The sequence below is a fragment of the Pectinophora gossypiella genome, chromosome 4 (assembly GCF_024362695.1).
Source record: "Pectinophora gossypiella chromosome 4, ilPecGoss1.1, whole genome shotgun sequence".
In the NCBI taxonomy this organism is placed as follows: Eukaryota; Metazoa; Arthropoda; class Insecta; order Lepidoptera; family Gelechiidae; genus Pectinophora; species Pectinophora gossypiella.
In genome coordinates, this window is record NC_065407.1 from 5,641,980 (window position 1) to 5,661,274 (window position 19,295).

Below are 19,295 nucleotides of genomic sequence, written 5' to 3' on the forward strand. Positions count from 1 at the left end.
ACGTCAAAAAAGAAAGGTGTTGGCATCAGTGAGGTGTAACAGGCAGTAACATATTCTACTATGCATTTAAATTCCATATGGCGATTCTCACACTGCCCCGCGTGATGCAGCGTACTCGCGTTCATACGGATGCATTTTCTGTATGTTAGACTGTGCGTGTTTTCTATACAAACGGAGATACTTACAAGCAACGGAAGAACACGCATCCATGCGCTACACTGCATCATGCGGGGCAGTGTGAGAATCGCCTTAATGACCGCCAGAGGGGCTGTAAAATAACTGTGCGTGTTAAATAAAACGTCTCGTATCAGAAGGTTGCAAACCAACGAGGTGTCTACTGAATTCGAAAAACGATGCACGTTACTACTGTAGTTACAGCCAGTACTGTAATTATGCAAACCCATGATAGAGCCCTGAATATACAGGTACTTCAATTACCTTTGTGATCCATGAAGCTGAGTTGCAAACGATATCACAACAATCGGCAGTGTTAGTGATAAAAAAATTGGGATGTACTCGTAATTATGTGTCCCATTAGGTGATATAAATAAATCCCATACATATTATCACTGTTACGGTCGATTCTCACAATATCGTTTGCAACTCGGCTAAGGCCTGATCCCGAAAAAAATGTTACGATAAATCATAAATGTCCCGTTATCTCCCGTTGTCCCGGCGGTGGCAGTCGGCGCTAGTTAGCAAGAATACCATTTATGTTGAGAGTTGAGCACGTGTTTTTTGTCACATTTATCACGTGTGAAGTAAACGAGGCAAAACAACAATTTATTGCAAACATTAAGGTACGAGAGAGAAACATTTTAATTCCAATCAAAGTTAAAAAAAATAAGACGCGTAATTTATTGCAGTCTACAGGAATTATGTCTTCCCCAATACACTAATGAGCGGTGGGCTGGTTCTGTTAGGGTGCTATCTCACTAGGACACCATGACGGCGCAACCAGGGTCAACCAGGGTCACGCCAGATTTAAAAAAAAATAACTTGCCTGATACAGGTGTTGACACCGGTATCATGCAAAACAACAGTCGCTTTTGTAAAATACCGTCCTACTAATAAAAATGTGACGTTAAGCTAAAAGTAAGTCGAATAAAATCTACCATTTGCAAGTTATGTTGGTGTGCGCTGCAAATAAATTACAATATAAATAACCTAACGTTTCGTTTGGTGAAAAAAAAAATCTCTCCGACAAAAAAGTCACTATCAGCATATTTTACATAACCATATTTTATGTGAATCAAACATACAATAAAATTGGTTTCTCTATATATACCCAAAAAAAATACTTTTATCGCTTCTGTTATTAAACGTAGGTAAATAAACTTTGTCCTTTACACTACCTACGTCATTTGGGGCAAGTACTTTTTGAATAAAAACACGCACACTGATATAGACGGATATAGGATATTTTCCAATAACGAATATGAAAGTAGTCTAGATTAAAAGATAGATAAAATTGTAAGTTTAAAAAGTAAAACTCGACTATGGCAATATCGCGCTCTTAAAAGTATGAAATAAGAAAATATTTATCGGAAATTGTTCCGAATAGTGATGTGTAGTAGAGTACAAACTGCACATACTGGCCTTTCGTTCTGACCGTTAATCATTTTAAATTTCTAAATTCTCATTTTATTCCGCATTTCCTTTAATGTTACACTGACTCGTTGCATCCCCGACCTTCATAGGAACAACATAAATGTATTAAATTGTTTAGCTGTTGCCGTGCCCTCCAAATCTGCATTTGATCTCATATCTAAGAATCGTTATAATTTTTTTGTGAAATGTTGTTAATAAACTGGATATTTCCGTTGAATTTAAAACGGAATTGGTGACTCCATTAGGCGTAAGTAAGGTTTACCCTGTAGTATGCGGCAGTCACCTGCAACTGACCTGGCTCCGCGCTTATTGGCTTGCCTTTCGTGCGGATCCAGCCAGTGAGGTCGAGAGGGTAGCACAGGTTCTGGGCAACCCCGCAGCATCAAACTGCGTCCCAGGCGATGCAGCGTCTGTGGAGAGGTTATTTTGTCATCGTCGCAGTGAAGAAGCTATTTGTCTACCAGTGTGTTCGAAGGTACCATCGCATAAATGTGCCACCCCTGCTGCCTTCCAACAAAAGAGTCTTTCTTTGCCCGATACCTACCTTTAAGTCCGCATTCGCACGTAGGTTCTATAAGTCTATGTCATGAGCAATATAATGTACCCACTTTAGGACTCTGTCGCGCTAACGTATTTGACATTTAGTGAGACTTACAGTTCAATTTGTCAAAAAAGTTAATGTGACATGGTACCAAAGTGTATACATATTAATGCTCGTGACCGTACAACATTATTAATAAAAAACTTAACATTGTAACTTCTAGCAATCACAACCTCAAAAATATTTTGCGAAACTATCTCTTGGAAGTCAATACTGAAAAGGTGGAGAACTTTCTTCTACCGTTAGATGGTATTTCAAACTCATTTTATTTCTAGTTCTAAGGAATTTTCTCCCACAATTTTGGTTCCTATAATACACACACACACACGCACACACACACACACACACAACACACATCTTTGTTTGTTGTATCTTTATTTTATTTTGATTTTTCATTTTTCATTTTGATTACCATAGTTATTAAGTAAAAAGTATTATTATTGTACCTCAAATAATACTGAAGTATGTCAGTTTGGGAAGACACTGGCTCCTGAAATACAGGTTTAGTTTAGGAGCCAGTTTAGAGCCTTACTTATAATTGTTACTTGTTTGTTGTACTGAATAAACTTTCTTTCTTCTTTCTTTCTATCGTTATTACCAATCATCCCACTACTCTGCCGGCACGTCGGGATACCATCCTCATCCATCGTGCCGCAGATGTTTAGGAGATAGCCATGTTCGAATACCAATCTGACGTAAAAGTTTGCTTACTACAGCATTCGACCACAGCTATTTCCCAAACAATACTACTCTGACAAGTGGTTCGGAAGTCAGGTGGTTACAGACACACACACATACATATATAGCGATAAAACACATAACCCTTCTTTTTACTTTGCTCGAGTTAGGTACAAACGGTCCAAAAATAGTATTTTCGACGATCAGCATCTACTAAATATTCTACGGACCAAGCTTCAAACTAGGTACAACGTATATTTTTAGCATGCTACCAACGATTTCTACATACGGTTTCAAGGTTAGTGAACACTTACAAGAATAGGTACATTTTTTTTCGCATCTGTCAAATGACACCAAATTGTCTTAATGCTAGCAATTGAGTATATAAGGTATTTTTGTTATATTTTGAAATGTAACGTTATGCTATTGTAAAAAACTGATTTGAATATGTTTGCTTTACAAGCGGATGATATTGTTTCACTATTTTTAAAAAATATCTCCTACAGTAGGTTGAATGACATTTTATACATTTGCCTTTACTTAGTTTGTATTAAAATTTTAATATTAATAATGTGGTCAAAGTGTGGGTGGTCCCGAAAAGTGCCTACTCAGCCCCAATAAGATAGAAATATAATTTTGTTATTTTTTTTTAAATTGTCTGTATAGTTTATGCTTCTAATAGACATGATTGGGGTTAGTGATCCTCATTATTGAAGTTATTTCATTAAGTTTCTTAACCGCACACTCGTAGGACTTACTCTTTTGGAATTTTTTGGACTGGTTACAAAGACCTTTAGGCCATAGGACTTACTCTAGTGATGACCACAGATTATATTAAATTTTATTTATTATATACGGTATTTGGCAACGACAATTTGGATAAGCAGACTACCTTTAAAGTTACTTGAAGGTCAAATAAATACACGATTATTGTTAAAATAAACGCTACCCGGCTGACTTTAGAGCTAAAAATAGAGAAAGAAAGCTAATTAAGACGGATTTCTTAATGATTTTAAAATTAGCGTAACATTTTTTCCCTTTACATAGTAAATTGGTAACTAAAGAACTCACAGTACCTACTTATTTATGTTTATTATCTTAAGAATAGATAATACCTAAATATGTTTATAATCACAGCACGAGTCAATCACGCAATTGATTGATCAAGGAAAACAACTTCATTACATAAATCATTTGGTCAATGTCCCAGAAAAACGAACGAATAAGTAGTAATTAATAATTAAATTTCTCGCGTTTGAGAGACTTGGCCTCTGATCTCAGTTATTTCACGCTGGTTCATCATTATCCATCTGTAGACATCAATTGCAAGTAGTTAATGCCATAATTTGCGGTAAATCTACAATTTTATTTTATTTTTAACTTTTGATGGGTATGCTATCGACCTCAGACTTGCCCGGAGGCATTGACGATGCTTAGAAGGTGCCTGTTCACTCGGGCTTTCAAAGTACCCGGGTTATATGCATTCAGAAATACAGAAGACAGCAGAGAATTCAATACAATAGTCAATTAACAAATACAATTAGTCTAAATATAATTAGTCCAATTAATGTAAATCTAACATTATCCCGTTTTTCACACATGGACCGCTTACCTAACCTCAAGATTTGTCAGGTCCGGCTTTTACAGAAACGACTGCCTGTCTGACCTTTCAACCCGCGAAGGGAAAACAGACTAGTCCAGTACAGGTTAGGTCACATACCTCCGATATGCATTTCTCGGGAATGTGGGTTTCCTCACGATGTTTTCCTTCACCGCTAGCACGTGATAATCATTTTATGATCTAAACATGAATTCGAAATATTAATTAATTAGTGACGTCAAAAAAAGATTTTTTTTTGTTTGTGTTGCTATCCGTCGTCTAGTGGTTAGAGCGTGAGGCTTACGATCTGGAGGTCCGGGTTCGATTCCCGATGGAGACATTGTCGATATCACCTGTTTGTATGAAACAATAAGTTGATTCTGTGCTTCAGAGGGCATGTTAAGCCGTTGGTCCCGGCAAGCCGTAAAAATACCTCCATCAACCCACAGTGGAGCAGCGCGGTTGACCATGCTCCATACACCATCCGCTTGATTGAGGGGAAGCCTGTGCCCAGCAGTGGGACGTATATAGGCTATTTATATAGGTATGTATGTTATATATCTTAGTCCGTTTACCTAATAATTTCTAATTATACCAACAATAAAATTATAAGTACACCATTATTTATAAGGGTATAACAAATCATGCTGAGAAAATAGATAGATACAAAAATTAAATCAATCACTTAACCCTTATTCTTGTCAGGTAATTTTATTCGATGCAATTATGTCTCATAGTACCAGTAAATAGGTCTTATATAGGTTTTACTACTAGATCAGCATTTTAAAATACTTATTTCGGGTTATTTGACGTGAACTTTCCAATATTACACATCTTATGCTCTAGACAGACGGACCGCATTTCAACTGCAATCCAACCGCTAATTGCACTGCCGTGTCACGCACAAGTCTGCTATCTTAAAATAGTCGAGTTACGAATAACCAGTGCAAAAGGGGTTTATATCCTATGCTTTACATAGTTCAGTAAAAACATTTTAAAATTTATTGATACTTTTTGAGATACAGAGGTTGACAAAGTCTGCTAACTTGATTTTTTTGCATGTGGGTCACGCCTAACTCTTCTAACTAGAAGTTACAATAGATAGGCGTGACTACGACGAAGGTGATCCTAGCGATTCGCGACATTCTTTGTACTTGCAAACCCGGCGCCCAGGGAGGAAATACTTCCTGCATCTCAGAGAGAAGTCGAGGACCCAAAATGCTTTGAACCAGGCATAAAGGGGAAATATTTTTAGGTTTGAATAAGAATGGGAAACTTCTTTAGAACAGTGATACTACCTGGGACCGTTGGTCGCAGGATCGAGTTTTGCAAGAACCAGCAATGGAAGGATACTATACTGAGCTGGAAAACTGTTTATTGTGAGAAAGCAAACTCAAATGTGATAAGGATGATAAGGTCTTGCGACTTTTTCTTGTTGAATAAAGAATCGCAATAGATGTAACCCTGGATTTTCATAACTGAGCAAGCGATAACATCATCGCTATTAATATTATTTTTAGTTTTGATCATCAATTGCAGCATCACAATCGTAAATAGTTCATGAGCACAGGGTTATTTTGTTTATTGCTTTTGTTCCTAGATGATTCTCGTTCGCCGAATGCGATTTTTTGGAAAACATTTGTTGAACCTTTGCTGGGTTCGGCTTCTTCAAGGGTTCTAGGTATATTATACCCCCTTGGAAGCGGTTTTTGTGGTTTGTCGCGAAACGGATTCAGGTTTTGTGGACTGATGACTGAGAACACAGACTGTGTTGTCGATTTTTGTAATAATCTGTCAGATCGTCAATCTCTTTTACTCTCGAGAATTCAAGAGTTCGCTGTGCAACCGAGAACTGTATCAGCTGCCATGAGGGTGTACCTTGGTCCCAGGTGCAAGAGCTTTGTGTATTCTGCAGTCACAAGTGAGGACGAGTTGATTGATCACATCATGGCCAAGAAGAGAACTATATTTTTCTTTTGTAAGGTATAATTGTCACAATTCAAAGCCAAGTTCTTGTGGTTGCAAGGGTTGTTCAATACAGAGACAGAATGCTGATGCTGTATTGTGGACTTTTCAGCCTGCTTTGCCTTTATGCCACGAAGTACGGTATATCTGTTTACCTTTTCCTGAAAATACAAACTTTTCATTCAGTGGAACTGCCTTTCTCGAAAAATAATCCTTTACGATTGGTTTCCACATCCAATAGTCTGTACATATCGAGGGTTGAAAGCCAAATGGGTTTAAGCGACATTTTGGGCGAAATTGACTTATATATATATTCGGAATCAGCGATTTTTTCCGCGTCGACTGATCCTGGTTTCAGATCAATCGAAGCTACTTTTTGGCGCTTCAACCAATTAGCACTTTGGGTACATTTTTAAAAACCCGTGTTTCAACCGACAAAAAAATGCACAAAATTCTGGGCGGGTGGCAAATCAGTCGTATTCCGGGATATGAGTCGGTCACATAAGCTGTTATGTCTTTTCATTTTCATGATTTGAAGTCTGTTAAAGCGTTTTCCCTGACAGTGTTTTGTTATAGATAAGTCGGTTAAATCATTTGTTCTTAGACGAAACGAAAATAGATTTGGCGCTTAAATCTTTTTGCTTTAATCTAGATTTTATAAATATTGTCGCTTCAACCGTTTTGCCTTCGACAGTTTAAAAGTAAAATTGGCACTTGAACTGTTTTGCCTTTACCGAAAATATTCATAGAATTTGACTTCAGCTATTTATGCTACATTTTTTTAAATTTTTTGTCGTATAAAACAACTATCATTTTCTTTTGAAAGGACTTAAAACGTTTTTCCAAAACAAAAAAGTTATAATGTTAACATTTCAGTCATCGCAATTTTGTATGAAACCTTGTGCCCGCATCACTTCAACATATCAAAATAAGTATGGGCAGGTCCTGGTTGGGCGGTTCACACAGCTAAAAATTACGATTGGGAAGACCGGGAGTGTGCGTGTCATCATGTCACCCAAGCCGTATTCGTTGATGGTGACTTCTATTTGTCTATCCCAAGTCGTTGTTGTGGTAGACTTTGACGTGGCTAGCGGAACCGAACTTCGAATTGAAGATCTGGTAACATGGCATACAATCAAGCTGGCCAGCCGAGTTTACCGTGTAATTGTAGGAAGGTTTCCGTTGAGTTTTCCGTATTTGGCGTCTTGGACTAAGATTTTCGAGGACTATATCACGCGCTATTCCAGGTTCAGACACACTCATCCCAACTATCAGTTGGCATGTTGAAAGCCACATGTTTGCGCTTGAGTACGTCTTTGTACCGCAGGTATTGTCCACCTTGTTTACAGTTCCTTCTAGACACCTCGAAATAGAAAACCTTTCTGTCATCCATTCGCATGACGTGACCGCACCATCGTAGGTGATGTTTTATGATGAGAGCTTCTATTCCGAATATGCCAGAACGACGTAATACTTCTGTTATTGGAAAACCATCTTGCCGCTTTATGCGAAGGATGGACCTTAGACATTTAAAGTGTTACGTATCAAGTACGCCGCTGAGACTTTGTACACTAATATTTTACGTTTTCCAAAGGCTGCAACCGCACCTATTATCCGGGCTGGCAACTTCGATGACTTTGGAGTCATTTCATATTTGAGAACCCAAATATTTTAATTTTGAAACTTCCTCCAGCTCAGCGCCATTTAAAGCAACATTGGAAGAAGCTACATCCCCGAAGCATCCTCTGGATGGTTATTTTAAAAGGGTTTTGCACAAAACTATAAATATTCTGGTGTATGACTTAATTGAATCGGCCATTCCTCGGCCAGTTTGGTTAACTGACGCATAGATGTGAGACGTGAGAGATCAAAAATGATCTTATTCATTTTAGCCTTAATTTCAATTAAGCTATAAATAACAATTCCACAGACTATCCCACTTATGCGTGATACAGAAGCGATATATAAAGAAAATAGACTACGAACCATGGCTCCATGTGTTATGACATAGCCTTGTTTCGCGCCGTAGGTAACGACGAATAGCTCTGAAAAGTTCTGAAAGTTCTGTTCTGAAATCAAACTGTCGTCATCATGTCGTCATGATATTGTCGTATCAGGATAAGTCATAACTTTTCAGGAAAATCTGTTTTCTTTAGAGCAATCCACAAGCCGCGTGAAGCCTCACGCAGCACATAACAAAGGCCGATGTTGTTCAAGCCTTTTGGCCTGAATCTGTTTAATAACAAAACCGTACCCCCATATCTTTGTCCGGACAAAATCATCATTGGGTTTCCGGAAGTACCATTTCTGCATCACGGGATAGAATAACGTTAAGGCTAAAATTTAATATCGATCGCCATCGACTCGCAAAGAGGAAGGCTAAAATCATTCCAGCAGCTGACTCCCATATCTTCAGGATGAGTTTGTATAACCAGTTATTAATGTGTAGGCATATTATACAGTTCAGATGGTATTTTTGATGTGTTGGTATTCGTCATCCTTCTTAGCGCGGTAAGAAGTTCTTCAAATGTCGGGGGTGCCGCTAGATCTTAAGCGAAACCCCCGACCTTGTTGTAACAAACTGGACCGATATGTTGTAACAAACAAGTCACTATTGGGATTACTATTGGGATTTAAGACATCGTTAAAATGTGTCCAAAGCGCTGCTAATAAGTCTTTCTGATCAGTGAGGCGTTGGGTCTTTTCCTTGTTGTAGATTGAAACTCTCTTCAAAGTTTGTGGCCGAAAACAGTCTTGAAGCTGTCGAAAATCTACCGGAACTGGATTGATAGGAATCAGCATAGAGCTGAATTTTTATTCCACCTGGCATTTGTTTTTGAGACATATGGTGACAGAAAAGCCCGCCTGTAGTTCCCCACGAGCTGATTTTCACGTTAGAACCATCGCACCAATCTTAGTTTTGCGGTCTGGTTTACCAACCAATAACTTCGGTAGAGCAGAGCACAGCTATAAAAATGCTCGGCAAAAGAACACCATCTATTTATTATTATTATCAACTATTATTATCTCATCGACAGATGTGTCTGCTGCGATGTCCGACGTATCTCGGCTTTAAAAGCATGATCGAGTTCTGTTATTGTTTGTCAACTTCGACGGTATCTTATGGCCAGCTCGAAGTGGAGGTTTTAGGCGCAAATGTAACAGAAATTTTGATCAAACAAGTCGCTGATCTACCCACCCCTGGCCGCCTCTTAATATGAGAGCAATCAGTACTTCACTGCAGTCTGTCCTAGTACCGCGTACCATCTAGTAGGAGCCAGTGCTTGAAACTTGCATCCAGCCACGTGGTCTTAAATTTTTCATATAAAATTTTTCATACAGTAAATCGGAATCTTAATTTTTTCATACAGTAAATCGGAAACAGGTTGTGATAGTGAGATTAAACTCAGCACAGAGTATAAGCATATTAAGTCTTTTTCAAAGCTATTTGTTTCTTTTATTGCCCGCATTCAGTTGGTGACAGTCATCTGTCATCCGCCATTATACGCGGTTTACCATATACTTAAAAAGTCGAATTAAGCATGTGTAACAATCTTTATGGTTATATTCTAGATCCTGTTTCTTAATTAAATCGATTTACTCATTATATCCGCCGTGATTTTTCCTAATATTGTAAGGTACAAATATCTGTAAATGCCTTGCCCGACTAAAATCTCTCCCAGGAAAAACGGCTTAAGGACCGACTTTATTTCCGATCTTACTAATATTTGGATTTCATACAATTGAAATTAGTAGCGGATGGTCACTTAAGATATTTTCCTTCCCTGTCATATAACCTTTTATGGAGGTTAAGCTGATTTGCCTCTAGTCTTCTTTTTTTAAGAAGTCGTTTAACTCATTTAGCTTTAGTCAAACTAATAAGTGAGAGGTCTCTTAAAGCATTTTGCTTTTAACCAATATTTGGCTCTAGTGGATATCAACCGTTTTTCCTTCAACTGTAATTTAGTTCAATTGAGCCATTTTGTATTAAGCGACTTCTAAAATCTATAACTGATGTGTTTTTCGTACCAAATAAATACAGAATTGTGCAACGTTTAATTTAAAATAATTCTTAGCATTTTGAACACTTTTGATTCAGTAGTTTTTTTTATATGAATTTTTTTCGAAAAAATAAAACTTTAAATGGCTCTCCTGTAAAGTTCACAAAATGTCGCTTAAACCCATTTGCCTTTCAACCCTCGATATGATCCTAAGCTAAAAGCTTTTTTGGCAGTACTTTCAATTTTAAGACCATCTTCTGAACATCTTCGGGATTGATATGTGGAATAAGTCCCATAGATGTTTAGAGGGCGATCTAAATAATGAAGGTACCTACTGTTGACGAGGTTTTTGCTGTGGATGTGCAGGAGGCTATTTGCATGCCCGGGCTAGCTGTGGTGATTGTTGTTTTCAAGAACGTTGGTTCTGTTTATTGAGACGTTTGTCTTAAGGGTGAAATATGATGCTGTGTTTTGAGGCATGAGGACGAAGGAGGCGGAGGAGGCCAGTTTTTATAGTTTTATTTTCTACTTTCTTCGAGGGTTGTCCCTCGCAATAGAAAACCAAATTCCTACTCTGAAGTACAAACTTCACAGGATCCATTCTTGTACATTCTTGTTGAGAGTGGAGATCCATTTTCAACAATGATCGTCTTGATTGACTCTTCTACGCTTGTGGCTGCAAAAAGAGCAGCGGGTGTATTTCGAGCCGGTGTAAACTTCCATCGTGTGTGGTACAGTTCGAGCTTGCATAGCAGACAAGTTTTCGGGAGAGGGGGAGTTATGCAGTCTAGCAGATTGTGTGGAGAAAGAGTAAATAAGTCGTGGGAAGGTACGACAGTGCAGACTCTTGGACACGAAAACATTATTTTGTTTGCGACGAACTACTGGAAGGTCTTTCCAAGGGGGTGTGGTGTGCTGGCCTTGAGGATGGTTGAATTTAGTAAGGGTTTAACAGATGTTTTTAGTAAGGGGTAGTGCATGTGTGTCAATGATTTCAGAGTGATGAAAATTGTTAGGAGGAATTAATCGATCCGAAGGTTGTGCCTAAATTTTTAAGCTATGGCGTTGAGATTGATGATTGCAAACATGCACTTTTTTTTCATTGTATATTTCACAAATATTTTTTCTAAACATTAATTGTATTTTAGATTATTTTATTTAAAATCATAAAATTACATAATTCTGAGCTCCTGATTGCTGATTGATGCATGTGTACGAAGCATAAAAGTATGTCAGGGTAGAAAAAAAGGAATTCCCAACTTGTACATTAATATTTCAAATTTTTCAGATATCAAAATTAAACTAAGTACTTACTTAATATAAATATTTTCCTTGTATCCATTTCACTTACTCTACTCAACCCGGGCATCCCCAAAAAGCAGTCCTTATAGAAAGCTTGTAACGCTCATCTCTTACAACTAATAATTAGCATAGATAGATTAAAGTTATAATGACAAACCGGCTGCATGTGCCAAACTCTGCTAACTTAATATAGCACAGACCGCGTGACCACATCTCTATGGAAGAGTGGTCATGCACAACTCTTAAACTCGATTTAAATAAAAACTATTATAATAAACAAAAAAATCAAAAGTGCCTGTTATTCAGAGTACTTTTTAGAATATTTTCTGATATTTTGATGACAGATATTTCACTTAATACGAACTATAAAGACGATTAACTGAAAAAAACTTCAAAGGCGATTTACTCAAAACAGCATTTTTTGAGATAGCAGAGATTCGTATGACACGGCAGTGCAGTTCAGGTGCAGTTTGAATGCAGTTGACACGTCTGCAATAGAACTGCAAACCAAACGGGCAGCACGACTGCAGGCACACTGCTATTGAACTGCAATCGGACTGCCCGTTTGGTTTGCAGTTCTATTGCAGTCGTGTCAACTGCATTCAAACTGAATCGGAACTGCAATTTGGCTAGCTTAGGTACAATTTTTACATCCGCAAAGAGCGGGATGTGCGTATATTAATTTAATCTTGCTGTGCTCTTCTAATCGTAGCGCCACCGTCTCGCTTCAGTAGCGCTGTCTCGCTCCGTCCTTCTCTAACGGCGCCATCTCATTCTAGCACGGCGTCCGTAACAGTAATATTATTGGCCTCGTCATAATTATCTCCCCAGCGTTATCCTGTTTTCACAGAGTAAACCTATGTGAACTAACGATGTAAACAGAAACGCGGATTAATCTAGCTAACCTAACCTAATCTTCTAACCCGGAGGGAACACCAGCCTAATTACTAGTTAGGTCCTTTCTCGAAAACATAATTTCTCGTTTCTCAAAATTAATGAAATTACAAGTTTTTGTGAGTAAACTTATCTACCACTAAGATATTGATACCAATGAAACACTTACCTACTTATAGCGAATATTGGAACTACGTTATGTAACTAGATGATGGATGATGGTGACATGTCAAGTGAGTTAAAAAGTCTGTAAAGGCTGTATAGGAGACGGAAGCTCTATTCAAATCCAGAGCTTTGTCGGTCATGCGTATTTGGCACTCGAAACTTTGCCCAAGCCCAAGCTCAGTCGAAAGCGAGCTTTCAACATTTACGCATGTATCGGATGCCGAGAAAGTTTCGTTCGATTCGCGATAGTGATTATATTATTAATAAAAATGTAAAAAAAATACCCAACAAATATTTAAATAAGTGATGTGTTAAAAGCATTTGTTTATGTCAATAAATATAAATTTAGTGTACTTTAAAAGTGTGTGGATAAAGAGTTTAATCATTGTGAAAGTTGAAAAACTGTAAGTGCATAGTTAGTGTTTTCATGGTTTAATAGTGTTTGTGAAATAAAAATGACAAGATTTACTAACCCAAGTAGCAAACAAGAATTGTGATTAAGTCATATATGTCTAAACTTTAGCTAAAGTGAGATTTATCCAAATCAAATAGGACTTATTAGGACTTCATAAATTCTTTTCCTTCTTTAATACTATATAGTTTTCAACAAATCCTACTTTAGATAATTTAGAATACACAAAACCAAGTTAAGTATTCTCAAAACTATTTAGTCTTATCTCAGCCTACTGTTAAGTCTAAAAGTATATTTTTACTTTACTCAGATTATTTGAAGGCTCACTTAATACTAAATTGATTTACTGAAGTATCAGTTTAGTCTTGTAAAGTAAAAAATGAATTGCCTAGATATACTTAAGGCAATTTTAATACTAAGCTTTGAGATTAGATTAGTTAAGATTATTTGTTGCTCTTATACAAGACTGTTTTATTCGTTTTTGACTACAATAAGTAAAACATAAGAAAAGTCTATTCACTGGACGATAAAATCGAAATAGAAGCAAGCAGAAAGATGGACGAAGTTCAAAAAATAAAAAGATCTGGTGGTTTTCGAATGCAGAAAATTAAATACAGAAAATTAACCTGTGATATATGCACATCCTACTGTTTTTGTTAGCGATGCGATATCTTCTTCATTGCTATCAATTTTTTCTATCGATTAGTATAACACAATCATTCAATTTTGTCAAAAAAATCGTAAGTTCCTGTTTCTCAATTCCGAACCAGCGTGTGGCGGCCCAGGTACCTACGTCTCGCACAAATCTTCTCAAAAATGATTAAACTAGTCTAACCTAGTCTAAGCGCACGGCAACACTACACCATGAAAAATCGAGTTTTATATTAAAAACCTGCTAAGTTCAAATTTAAAAGTAGGTACCTATTAGTCTAATAATAAATAAATACTTTTCTTTCTTCTTTCATTCTTTCTTTTAATAATTTTAAAAATGTACCTATTTTTAACAAAGTTTCATTGACAATCATAAACATATCTATTTTAAGTTTTGTATATGGTAAAATGCATTTAAAGTGGGCATTAGATTCGCTTCCAATATTTTTTTAGCTTGATAAAGTCATCGGGAACTTGGTCGCCATTTTTAACAATAATGTTTTTGGTGGAATTAGAAACTACCGTGCACACGCACGTCGTTAATCAAATTGCAAGGGTTCTTCGTGTATACAATATTCAACGGATACTCGTTAATTTTTACAAAAATCACATTGTATCCGTTGGCAATTAGAAGCGCGGTGATGGTACCAACTTTGCGTCAGCGAACCATGTACCTATGAGAATGTATGCGCGGTGACTCGTTAGCAAATTGAGTTTGTTTGTAACTAAAAAACTTTGCTAACGATAATATTGAACTTGGCTCTCATTTCACATTTATGTTTTTGATTGGATATCATTACTTTTTGTAGGTAAGTACATATCCTCGTAACGCGTGGGTCCTTTTAAAAGGACAAATTCAAAACTAAAAGTCGACTTTATAAAAATAAAACATTTGAATACCTATTAAACTTGTTTAAGATTCACGTTAAGTTAAAAAAAATATATGCCAGTAAAATGGCTGAGAGTTGTGTTGTATCATGGGCGAAAAGCTGACAACCTATCACCGCTAAACACATGTTCCAACTTGCTTACCTACCCTCATAGTACTTGTCGAATGTGGCATCAAGTGGTTCCATGATCACTTAGTGCTCTGCCTACCCCGATAGGGCATATAGGCGTGATATGTTATGTTAAGTTAATCTACATACCTACCACAAAAAGACCGGCTGTCATGAGTTTTGATTACTTACTGATTCTTACATCTATAGTTAGGTACAGGCACTAATTAGGTATTTATGTTAAGCGTTCATAATAGAATCTAATTATTTAAAAGTTGCTAGTTTTTTTTTCCTTTGTATTCATCTAATTACCTATCTGCATACCAAATTTTAACTTTCTAGGTCATCTGCAACTGGGTTAGAGTTTTGATCTATAGGTCAGTCAGTCAATGATAAAAATGAGGATTTTTGGATATTAATATCTAAGTAACCGTTTGAGATAAGCTTATGAAATTTAGAACACATATGTATGTTGCAAGTCTCAATATATGAGCCAAATTTGATACGTTTATGTGATATAGTTTTTGATTTATGAGGGGGTCAAAAGTGGCTCCAGATGGTTCGTGTAATATTACACACGGTGCGGCTCGCCAGTTCTATTTCTTGAACTTGGCTTGACACGCTACCGCGTGTCTAGATACTTTTCTTTCTTCTTTCATTTCATTATTTCTTTTAATAATTTTAAAAATGTACCTATTTTTAACTAAGCTTTATTCACAATCATAAATATATTTTAAGTTTTGTGTATGGTTAAATGCATTTAAAGTGAGCATTAGATTCGATTCCAATATGTTTTTAGCTTGATAAAAGTCATCGGGAATTTGGCCGCCTTTATTAACAATAATGTTTTTGGTGGGATTAGAAACTACCGCGCACACACACGACGTTAATCAAATTGCAAGGGTTCTTCGTATATACAATATTCAACGGACACTCGTAAATTTTTACAATAATCACATTGTTTCCGTTGGCAATTAGAAGCGCGGTGATCGTACCTACTTTGCGTCAGCGAACCATGTAGGTAACCTATGAGAATGTATGCGCGGAGACTCATTAGCAAATTGAGTTTATGTTTGTTAGTTCCATTTCTGATAAATATTAAACAATTAAGTAAATCACATTCCTATCCAAGTAAGAACTTAGCATAACAATATTGTTTATCTTCCACGAGTCGAAAAACTTACCTCTTAAACAAACATACTTTCCATACGTTTTAAAAGCTCGTTCGATTTTAATTGTTACTTGTTACATAGCTAATTCTGGCACAAAATAAACAAACATGATTTTACGACATTACTTCACTAAATCAAAATAGAGGATAACTTTAGATATAAGAGTTTTAAGTAGGAATTCACTAAATACTTTTTGTCTTAAGTGGGTATACTCCTAGACAATTGAAGTAAAATTTATCTTAACTAGTACTTGATGAAGTGCAACTTGACTTTACTTTTCTAAACTGATTCTTACGAAATCAATTGTTTCTAAAGTCTTACTTCATTTAGAAAAATATTACTTAACGCCATTTTGCACTTACGGGACGAAAACAAGTAATTTTTTTGACAATATTATCGTCAAAAACTGAAGTAAATTAATATAATATTTCTGTTGTAGTAACAATTACTGCGTTCAGCTGTCACATATTAATAGAAAATGAATTTATCTGTATCATATGTCACCATTTTTTTTATTTGCTGAATAATCAATACAAATTTTATTATTATTTTTCTGGTATATTCAAGGCCCTTCTGTTTTTTAACACTTTCTATCGATTTTACACGAGAAACAATCATGCGTTTATAATTTCCTGTATGTGAAACGGCGGAATAACCTTTTGTTAAAATAACAACTAGTATTTTAGTCGCCATTTTCTTACAGACTTCATTTCTTGTGTTAATGTAAATGTTCGCCATTATATTCTAAAATAAAGACGCGTGAAGTAAAAATCGTTTTAAGTATGACCTGAAGTTTTACTTCGTTAAGTTACAATTGACTCAGTGCAATTCAATCCTATAGTCTTAACTAAGTATTGTAGATATCTTCAAGTATACATTCTTGGTATTAAGTGATACTACAAGAATTCTAAGTTTAGAATACGCAAGAACATTGTCTAAAGTAGGGTTTAAGTCTGACTTAGCGTTGTCTTAAGTCTGTCTTGTATAAGAGTTAAAGTATGTGCCCACTTTTACTAAACTGTGTCTTCAAGATATCTTGAGGGATATCTTGGAGACATATAAGACTTATCCAAGACAAGGGCTTGATTTAGTCTACTTGCCTTCAAGATATCTACAATTCTCTTTTAAGACAATCGGTTGCTACTTGGGAAGTTTATATTAAGTGTAAAGTTTGAAGTAATTTTCAATGGCGTTTGATAAACGTTTTGAAAAATAAAAGTGGATATTATTAAACAGTGTTTCATGTAAGTATTTGTTCGATTGTTTTTTTTTTATGGCTAACTGAATGAAAAATTGTCGCATTTCACTGAAAATAATTCATTTAACAGCCTCCATGGTCTAGTGGTTAGAGCGTTAGGCTCACGATCTGGAGGTCCGGGTTCGATTCCCGATGGGGACATTGTCGAAATCACTTTGTGCGACTGTCCTTTGTTTGGTAAGGACTTTTCAGGCTTGAATCACCTGATTATCCGAAAAAGTAAGATGATTCCATGCTTCGGAGGGCACGTTAAGCCGTTGGTCCCGGCTATTAGCCGTAAAAACACCTCCACCAACCCGCAGTGGAGCAACGTGGTGGAGTATGCTCCATATCCCCTCCGGTTGATTGAGGGGAGGCCTGTGCCCAGCAGTGGGACGTATATAGGCAGTTTATGTATGTATGTAATTCATATAATAAAACAAGAAGCGCTCTTTTCGGCCATGTGCACATGCGGTCCGAGGCAAATCTTCAATAGATCACGACATAAAATAGACCCACGTATGCGGTATGTATAAGAGTCCAGACGTTTTATATTCGGCACGCATAGTGAGAACTGAACCTTTGAATCGCTAATAGCGAATGAACCCTTGTCTTCTTAGATTTTATTGAATATGCGCACCAAAGCTTTATAAATCTCAGGGTTTTTCTCGACCCTCGCTTAAATGGTATAATAACATACTAAGTTCTCCTATTCCTGGTATTCTCTTTATTGGTAGCTTGAAAACTTTCGTTAGAAAAGCAGTATATTACGTTGTTACTACTTCGGTTAACAAGTACCCACGGCTCACGTTTTTAATTTATTTTACGGTGCAATTTTGATTAATTAATTAAACCTAATTACTTACAGTCTCCACCAACCCGCATTGGAGCAGCGTGGTGGAGTATGCTCCATACCCCCTCCGGTTGATTGAGGGGAGGCCTGTGCCCAGCAGTGGGACGTATATAGGCTGTTTACGTACGTACTTACAGTTTAATGATACAAATTATGTGATATTTGATGATTAATAGTAAAGTTAGTTAATTATTTAATTTCCTATAATAGAATTTCAGTCCTTAGAAAGTTATGATTTGATGATATTGCTAAAATGTGTCATTTAATTTTGACAATTCTCAAATGGACGTAAACACCAAAAACATTTTCGTGTAAAATTTTGCCAAAATTTTATTTTGTTAAAAAGTTATCAGATCTCATGTAGAACCAAACTTCTAACTATACAAACCCTAAGTGACAAACTCTACATGTTAGGTAATATACTGGGTGTAAGTGACATCGTAACGAATACTGAGGGGGTTGATTCAGACCATGATTCTGAGTTAAAATCAAGTGGAATTTTCCGTCGCAAAATTCATGTTTTTTTTTAGTGTTTTTAAATTATTTTCAATTCTATACTGTTGCGATGAATAATCAGCTGTTTCATCCCCCTCAGTATTCGTTACGATGTCACTTACACCCCGCACAAGTACATACTGTACCCATACAAGTAGGTATGGGTGTTAGTGACACCGTAACGAATACTGAGGGGGATGGTTCAGACCATGATTCTGAGTTTCATGTTTCATGTTTCTGGTTATAGTTTTCACTTTCTCTCTCTTTATTTAAGAGCTGCGCTCTTGTCGGTGGAGTAATCGTCTTCATTACTCCATAGGTAGGGCATGTAGAACGGTGGTTGCCTCAATCGCCTTCCGTTCCGCAGTACACCGACCAATTTCTCAATCGGTGATGTTCTAGCTAGAGCCCTACCAGAATCCATTTCCTCGGCCTCCAACCAGTACTGATACCGCTGCTGCCCGGCATCAGGGGCATCTGGGGTGCGCTTTTGAAGTAGCGATGCCTACTCGCTATGTCACAAGATCGTGATAGAACCTAAGTAGCATTTTATAGGTTAGCCCGACCAGTGAGTACCAGGTTCTGCTAATCCTGTCGCTGTTTGGTCGGGGACTGCTTTCACTTTAGGGTGGAAATTTTGTTGGAGGCGTGACCGTGGTC

General features: G+C 36.8%; 1 protein-coding gene across 3 annotated transcripts in view; it reads left to right on the forward strand.

The window, feature by feature from the left end:
* LOC126366253 (cholecystokinin receptor-like) overlaps positions 1 to 19,295 on the forward strand; it is a 268,987-nt gene that overhangs the window by 162,367 nt on the left and 87,325 nt on the right. Inside the window, exon 1 of one of the 3 annotated variants that reach the window (XM_050009313.1) lies at positions 17,205 to 17,294. The exons of 1 other annotated variant lie outside the window; for it this stretch is intronic. The gene's annotated coding sequence lies outside the window, so the exon portion shown is untranslated. Of the gene's footprint in view, positions 1 to 17,204; positions 17,295 to 18,256; positions 18,264 to 19,295 lie in introns of those variants that run through there. One more of the 3 variants, XM_050009314.1, reaches the window with a different exon arrangement.